Here is an 8,930-nt window from a genome sequence, read left to right on the forward strand (position 1 = left end):
CTGCTCACTCTCTGGTGCCTTCTTTTGGCTGGCCGCCGCTATCTTCTTTGAAGCTCTCTTTCTAGCAGCGGCCAGCCCGGTCTTCTTTACCGCCTTCTGCCTTCTCCTTTTCTTCCGATGTTGACTCGACGCTCCCTCCCGCTGTAATGCCGGGTGTGCGTTGCACGGCGACTTATATAGGCCTCATATGACGTCACAGTCCCAACATCCTCCGGGGGTCCCGGAGCATGCTGAGGCTGTGACATCATAAGAGGCCTATATAAATCATCGCGCACACCCGGCATTACAGCAGGAGGGAGTGTCGAGTCAACATTAGTAGATTCTGAGTTAGGTCGGCTTATCTACTGATAAGCCGGCCTAACTCTTTCTGAATCTACCTAACTGAGTTCAAATCATGTAACACATAATAAAAGATCAACCCTTCTGCTTTGTTCTGTCACAGAACACCTTTGCTCTGTGAATTCTATGTAACACAGGAACTACTGAAAGGCCTTAAGCTATTTTAGAATGGGTGTATGTGACGGAAGAAACTTTGGGCGGGGGGGGGGGGTTTAACCGAGCTTAGCTTACAGAGATGTTGTTAAACCCCTGTCTGCTCCCCATGCCCTGCATATGTGTAAGTGACCCTGTATCTATTAGGGACACAGGGTGACCGAGCAAATAATGGACAACTACTTAATGGACGCTAAGAATGTGGTTTGTATTATTTCAAAAGGGACAGTAATGATTATCAACAATATCCCTCAAGAAATATATGAAGACTATTCCTGGTTTGTTTGATTCTAAACTTAACATGTAAATTGAAAGAGCCGGTCACATTGGCCTCTGTTCCATATACTCTAATGTAGGTGCCGGACAGTCTGCTACTGGAGTCTCCTGCTATTGTCTGTTTAATACGGTGTTCTGTGTTTATACTTAGGATAACGTGTAATGTACTTTGTTTTAGCCTTGTTGCCTGGCAGTCTGGCCACCCAGGCTGGTTTAAGTGCTAAGTTAACCACTTCAGTCCTGGAAGAATTTACCCCCTTCCTGATCAGAGCACTTTTTGCGTTTTGGCAATGCATCGATTTAACTGACAATTGTGCGGTCATGTGAAGTTGCACCCAAACAAAATTTACGTCCTTTTTCCCCCACAAATAGAGCTTTCTTTTGGTGGTATTTAATCACCTCTGCGGTTTTTATTTTTTGAGCTATAAACCAAAAAGAGGCGACAATTTAGAAAAAAAAGCAATATTTTTTACTTTTTGCTATAATAAATATCCCCCAAAATATATATTTTTTTTCCCACAGTTTAGGCCGATATGTATTCTCCTACATATTTTTGGTAATAAAAATGCATTAAGCGTCTATTGATTGGTTTGTGCAAAAGTTATAGCATCTACAAAATAGGGGATAGAATTATAGCATTTTTTTATAAAAAAAAAAATTCTAGTAATGGCGGCGATCTGCGATTTTTATCGTGACTGCGATATTGCGGCGAACACATCGGACACTTTCCACGCTATTTTGGGACCATTGTCATTTATACAGCGACCAGTGCTATAAAAATGCACTGATTATTGTGTAAATTACACTGGCAGGGAAGGGGTTAACCACTTGGTGACGAGGAAGCGGTTAAGTGTGTCCTAGGGAGTGATTCTAACTGTAGGGGGCTGGGCTACAAGTGACACATCACTGATCACTGTTCCTGATGACAGGGAGCAGTAGATCACTGTCCTGTCACAGGCAGAACAGGGAAATGCCATGTTTACACAGACATCCCCCTGTTCTGCCTTTCCGTGACACGATCGCGGGCAACCAGCAGACATTAAGTCCGCGGGACCCTGCGGTTACACTCACCGAGCTTGCGGCGGCACACACGCCCACAATCATGCGATTTAAGCGGGACATACAGGTACGTCCATATGCCCAGCCGTACCATTCTGCCGACGTAAATAGTCGTGCAGTGGTCGGCAAGGTAGTTAATAAGGTTTTCTGTGTTTATAATTTGGATAATGTGTAATGTACTTTGTTTTAGCCTTGTTGCCAGGCAGTCTGGTCACCCAGGCTGGTTTAAGTGCTGAGTTATTTAGCATGTTAATAATATAATTGTCAGCTAGTAGTTGCTAGAGGGGCATTAGCCATGAGTCAGCCCTACCTCGTTATATAAAAATATTTGGGCTATTGTTTATGTAGGGACTGATCTACTTTTCAAGTGTATAACAATCCTGTGTTCTTGTTCAATACACAGTTCCAGTTTTGCAGCTGAGCTAGTCCCGTCTAGTTCTTGGTTGCAATGTGTGGCTATAATATCTGATATCTATGTTCAGACTGGAGGAAGCGGTATACTTATGGAAGCACTCAAGCGGAGTGTGGGACGGTTCCATCAAAGTGTATAAATCCCCAATGCTTTACTGATCTAAAATCTCGCATGTTTAATACATCACATGTACCTTTCCAGAGCAGGAACCAATGCACTGCCACCACCTGCAGCAAGATCACACCTCTCTGATGATGCATCCCGACCACGAAAACAACTCCAGCTCTGTACAGGATCTGTAAACTAACAAAACAGATTTAAAGATGGGAAAACAGGAAACATACATTTTCTTAGTTCTATGCCTTTGCTTAAAGGAGCAGTAAAGAAAAAAAATATTTTTTGCTGAAATAAATGTTTACAGGGTATAGAGACATAATAGTTAACTGATTCCTTTTAAAAATGATTAAAAATAGATAAGATTAGTTTCGTTTTTAAACTAGTTTCATGTTTCTGTGAAGTACAGAGACACACAGAACAAAAACAAACAAACACAGGGCAGTGTTTGTTTTTAAAATTAATCTGATTGGTTCTGAGGAGTTTTAGACACACAGTAATCACACCTTCTTGATCATGGACCACAGTGAGAAGCTCGCATGAGTTTTTTCATAAGGAGCCAGACAAGCAGGAAGTGTGGAGATCAGAGAAGGATTACAGCTACTTCAAAGCAAAAATGAACAATGAGGACATGAAACCAGGACTGCAGTAAGGTAAAGGAAGCTATTTAGCTAACAAAACAAAATTCAAGTTCAAGGAGTTTTGAATGTCTGTGTACCCCTCTGAATTCTGAGGTTTCATCCTTCAGCCTCTACATCACTATTGAGTTCTGTAGTGACATAAAAGTTTGAGGGAGGAAGAAGCAGATGCAACAAGGGACCCCGACATCCAACACTCCTGAAATGTTGAATACTAAATAGTTTTTAGCAGGCTGTAGCACTAAAATGGAAGAAAGATGGAAGACACAGCAGTTGGAGTAATGAGTATAAAACTTCTATCCTTTCAGGGACCTGGATATACCAATAATTTGAGCCTTGGCAGGGCATGTCTAAAGGCATTGTACATTTCTAAATGTTTGTGTGGTTTTAGCTAGGTATTAGTATAGTTGTACTCTGTTGGTTGTTTGTTTGCCTTCCTTTGTAATGATGGGCTCACATCATGTTGTGCCTGCAGTTTGTAGTGTCACAGTTGATCAATGTTCATGTATTCATTCAACTAGCTTGTCCCTAAGGATAGACAATTACTTGTTACCAGGACAGCCATCACAAATTTTGGGGCCCCTTACAGAGCTTTAGGCAGGGCCCCCCTGGAGCAGAGAACCGGGGGGGGGGGGGAGTGCTGTCGAAAAAAACACATGTAATCTCTTCTCTCCTGAAGTCCCAATAAAAATTGCTGATCGCCACCATTACTAGTAAAAAAAATAATAATAAAAATGCCATAGTTCTATTCCCTATTTTGTAGACGCTGTGACTTTTGCACAAACCAATCAATATACGCTTACTGCGATTTTTTTTGCCAAAAAATTGTAGAAGAATAGATATCGGCCTAACCTGAGGAAAAAATGTGTTTTTTAAAAAAAAAAATGTGGGGTATATACTATAGCAAATAGTAAAAGATATTGGGGGTTATTTACGAAAGGCAAATCCATTTTGCACTACAAGTGCAAACTACAAGTGCAAAGTGCACTTGAAATTGCACTTTGAAGTAAAGTCGCTGTAGATCCAAAGGGGGACATGCAAGGAAAATAAAAAACAGCATTTTAGCTTGCACATGATTGGATGATAACATCGGCAGAGCTTCCCCTCATTTCAGATCTACCCCTCAGATTTACAGCGACTGCACTTCCAAATGCACTTTCAGTGCAATTTCAAGTGCACTTTGCACTTGTAGTTTGCACTTGTAGTGCAAAGTGGATTTGCCTTTCGTAAATAATCCCCATTGTGTTTTTTTGTGCTCTTCTTTCGTTTATAGCGCAAAAAATAAAAACCGCAGGGGTGATTAAATACCACCAAAAAAAATCTCTATATGTGGGAAAAAAAGGATTGCAATTTTGTCGCACGACCACGCAATTTTCAGTTAAAGCGACGCAGTGCTTTATCGCAATAAAAGGCCTAGTCATTGTGCAGCCAAATCTTCCGGGGCTGAATTGGTTAATGTTGGAGTTTACGAATTGTGGCACTGTATATATTGTATAGAGTACAGCGTGTAGGGGGCAGCATAGCTATCTTTATCAGTGATTTTATGAACAAGTTTTGGTTGTACAATGAAAATAGCAGCAGCATCCCAAGTATTAGATACTTCTTTGACACGTATAGATATTTAGCACATGATTTGAGGTAGCACAACTATTGTATTATTTATAATCACATTTTTGTTACCTGATTATTATACATTTATATCTCTGCATTTAATATAGATCATAGAGGTTCTGTCCTGCTGACTACATTTTACCAGATTGGAAATGGTGTGAATGCAACATAGACACCACTAGAGAAAGCCACGCTGCACCACACCACCAGAGAGAGCCAGGCTGCACCGCACCACCAGAGAGAGCCACACTGCGCCGCATCACCAGAGAGAGCCATGCTGTACCACACCACCAGAGAGAGCCAGGCTGCACCGCACCACCAGAGAGAGCCACACTGCGCCGCATCACCAGAGAGAGCCATGCTGTACCACACCACCAGAGAGAAAGAGAGAGAGACATGCTGCACCATATCACCAGAGAGAGAGAGCCACGCTGCACCACACCATTAAAGCAGAGTTCCACTGCCGGTGTCCCTTAGTTGCAAATGAGGCACCTGCACCCGAGCCGATTGTCGAATCGGCTTCAGGGGCTGACATCATGGGATACCTGGATAGGTAAGTATCCTTATATTAAAAGTCAGCAGCTACATTATTTGTAGTTGCTGACTTTTTACATTTTTTTTAGAGGCTGGAACTCCACTTTAAGGTCAGCAAAGGCTGCCTATAGTCTCCACCTCAATATTCCCTCAGGTACTGGGTGGCTTTGATTGGTACCTAGATGTAAAGAGGACTCTGAGGGCGACCCAGATGTGTGCCCACAAATATATGTAAAATATACTATGCCCCCTTATACTGAAAAGATTGGAAACCCCAAACATATTAGATAACAAGAATATAATTCCTTTTACTGAAAAAAAAACATACAATAGTCATGACAAAGGAACACATTGTCCTCCATGATTCTTTAATGATTCTTTAATTTAATCTGAAAAGTTGGTTTTTACTTTCACCAGTGGAGTCTTATTCTGATCTATCTAAACATCTCCACTACCACCCCACTCCTCTGTAGCCAACCAGCCAATCTATATATATAAAACTCAACGTGTGTGTGTGTGTGTGTGTATGTATGTTCCAGCATCACGTCCAAACGGCTAAAGATATTAACATGAAACTTGGCACACATGTTACTTATATGTCAGCAACAAACATAGGATAGGTGGTTTAACCCTTACCCACCCCCATTTGCCATGGTCGGGGTTTTCCTTTAAAGTCACATTCAACTCTATGGGAAATACATGTTACTTCATAACTTCCAAACGGCTGTAGATATTTCGATAACACTTGGTCACATGTTACTTATATGTCCACTTAAACTATAGGATAGTTAATTTATCCCTTAACTACCCCCATTTGTGAGGGTCGGGGTTTTTGTTTAAAGTCCCATGCAAATCAATGGGAAATGTATGTTCCCACATAACTTCTGTACGCCTGGAGATATTTCAATAATACCTGCTACACATATTACTTATATGCCAAATAAAAATATATGACAGTTAAATTAACCCTTACCTACACCCTTAAATAAAAGATGGGTATATTTATATTACTATGATTTTCCTCCCCAAAAGGTTAAGATAGGAAGACCGGGCAACGCCGGGTATTCAGCTAGTAAAGACAATAAAGGAGGGTGACCAGACAGTTTCTGGGGACTGTCCCCGGATTTGTCCCCGGATTGGATTTGAACAGGGGCTGGGGCAATTTCAAAGTCAATTCAGAATTAAAAAACAAATCTGAATTACAATTTTTCCATTATCTGTGCCCTTTTCTGATGATCATGTGCCGGTCGGAGCGGAGGGAATATTTCTTCAGTTTCAGGCACATGCCCATTCAGCTCCGCTCGCATGTTCTTCTGCCTTGGCTCAAGTCCCGGCCAGCCACCTGCCTGCTTATCTCCTTGCCTTTCCTGGTAGAGTGATCTTCCTCCGCTCCCCACCCAGTAGTAGCCGGGGCCCGCAGAGTAATACTTGACAGGCTGTAAAGCCTCGTACACACGACTGAGAAACTCGACAGAATCCATCAAGAAACTTGGTGGGAGAGCTTTTTTGCCGAGGAAACCGGTCGTGTGTATGTTTTTCATCGAGGAAACTGTCGAGGAACTCGATGAGAAAAAAAGAGAACAAGTTCTCTTTTTCCTCGACGGGAGTCTCAATTTCCTCGTCATGTTCCTCGTCGGGCTGGTTTTCGACGAGAAACACGATGGTGTGTATGCTAAGAAACCCGCACTTGCTCAGAATAAGGTATGAGACGGGAGTAAAAGTAGCATTTGTAATGGAGATAACACATTTGTCACGCTGTAACAGACTGAAAAGTGCTAATCGTCTCCGACCAAACTTTTACTTAACACGCAGTGACATGAGATTAGCAAAAGCAGCCCCAAGGGTTGTGCCAGTGGAATCGAACTTCCCCTGCTGTCGTATGTGTTGTACGTCACCGCGTTTGAAAACGAGGAGATTTTGTCTTGACAGTGTGTACGCTAAGCAAGCTTGTTGAGTTCCTTGACAAGCCTAACAAGGAACTCGTCGAGGATAACGATGTGTCTCGCCCGACGAGTTACTCGGTTGTGTGTACGAGGCCTGAGGCGGGCGGCGGCAGGGACGGGCAGAGAGTCGCTGATTGTCGCCATTACTAGTAAAAAAAAATATGTCCCCGGATTTCATTTTAAAAATCTGGTCACCTTACTGTAAAGGGTTTTTTAATTTTGTGTCTAACAAACTTTAACACTATAAAAAATTATTTAATAAATAGACATACCTGGAATCCGAGGGCTTAATCTGTACTGTGTGATTAACTCTGTCAATGTAGTCGTAGTCTTGGCACTGGTCTTAGAAAATATGCAGAATGCATGTCCTGTGTATACCCCAGACTGACAAGCTGATTCTTTGCACCCTTATATATAAATTATTTTTTTAGGCACTGTATGTTCCCCTTTTTTTTACCATTTCCCCTTCATGTTTCTAAGTCTGTATCAGTTAATCACACTACAACTTCCTGCATACTTTTACACCAAAAATACAACACAGTTGAATTTTCCTGGTACATATGTTAGAAATGACAGTGACTGATTCACTAATGTTGAAAGTCATATTTACAGCTTTATTGTGTCCCATAATAATTAAATTATTTGATTGTATCAATGACCTCTCTGCAATTTCCTGCATACTTTTATATACACTGTATATTTAAAGTTTTTTTTTTTTTCGTTTTTGGTTTTTAACCAGTTGCCGACCGCCGCCAGTAGATATACGTCGGCAGAATGGCTGGAAATGCAAAGCAACATATGGGTACGTTTCTTTAAAATTCCCGCCATGCAGGAGCGCGCCGCAACCTCAGTATCCATGCCCACAGGACACGCGGACACGATGTCCGCCTTTGTCCCGCAATTGTGTCTCGGAGCTGCAGAATGGGGGGATGCCTGTGTAAACAAGGCATCCCCCTGTTCTGCCTAGTGACAAGACACTGATCGTCTGCTCCCTGACATGGGGAGCAGTAATCAGACGTAGCCCAGCCTCCTCACAATTAGAATCACTCCCTAGGACACACTTAACCCCTTCCCCGCCCCCTACTGGTTAACCTCTTCCCTGCCAGTGTCATTTACACAGTAATCAGTGCATTTTTATATCACTGATCGTTGTATAAATGACAATGGTCCCAAAATAGCATCAAAAGTGTCCGATGTGTCCGCCATAATGTAGCCGTCAGGATAAAATTTGCAGATCGCCGCCATTACTAGTAAAAAAAAAAATATTAATAAAAATGCCATAAAACTATCCCCTATTAGACGCTATAACTTTTGCACAAACCAATCAATATACGCTTATTGCGATTTTTTTTTACCAAAAATATGTAGAATACGCATCAGCCAAAACTAAAGAAAAAAAACTTTTTTTTTTTGTTTTTTGGAGAAATATTTTTATAGAAAAAGTTAAAAATATTGCTTTTTTTTCATAATTGTAGCTCTTTGATGTGTTTATAGCGCAAATAATAAAAACTGCAGAGGTGATCAAATACCACCAAAAGAAAGCTTTATTTGTGGGGAAAAAAATGACGTAAATTTTGTTTGGGAGCCACGCGCAATCGTCAGTTAAAGCGACGCAGTCGCGAATCGCAAAAAACGGCCCGGTCATTGGCCAGCCAAATCCTTCGGGGGCTGAAGTGGTTAATGTCAGCTAGATTTTCATCTTGATCAAAAATAAATGAGTACAGTGTATATAAAGCCAAAACTTTTTTTGAGTGAGAAAGGGTTACACATATTCCACCATATTTGTATGGCTGTCTGTGCCCCCAGACAGTTTTTTTTTACCCTTTCAATATGTCTTGGGGCTAATGCCTC

The sequence above is a fragment of the Rana temporaria genome, chromosome 10 (genome assembly GCF_905171775.1).
Source record: "Rana temporaria chromosome 10, aRanTem1.1, whole genome shotgun sequence".
Classification (NCBI taxonomy): Eukaryota; Metazoa; Chordata; class Amphibia; order Anura; family Ranidae; genus Rana; species Rana temporaria.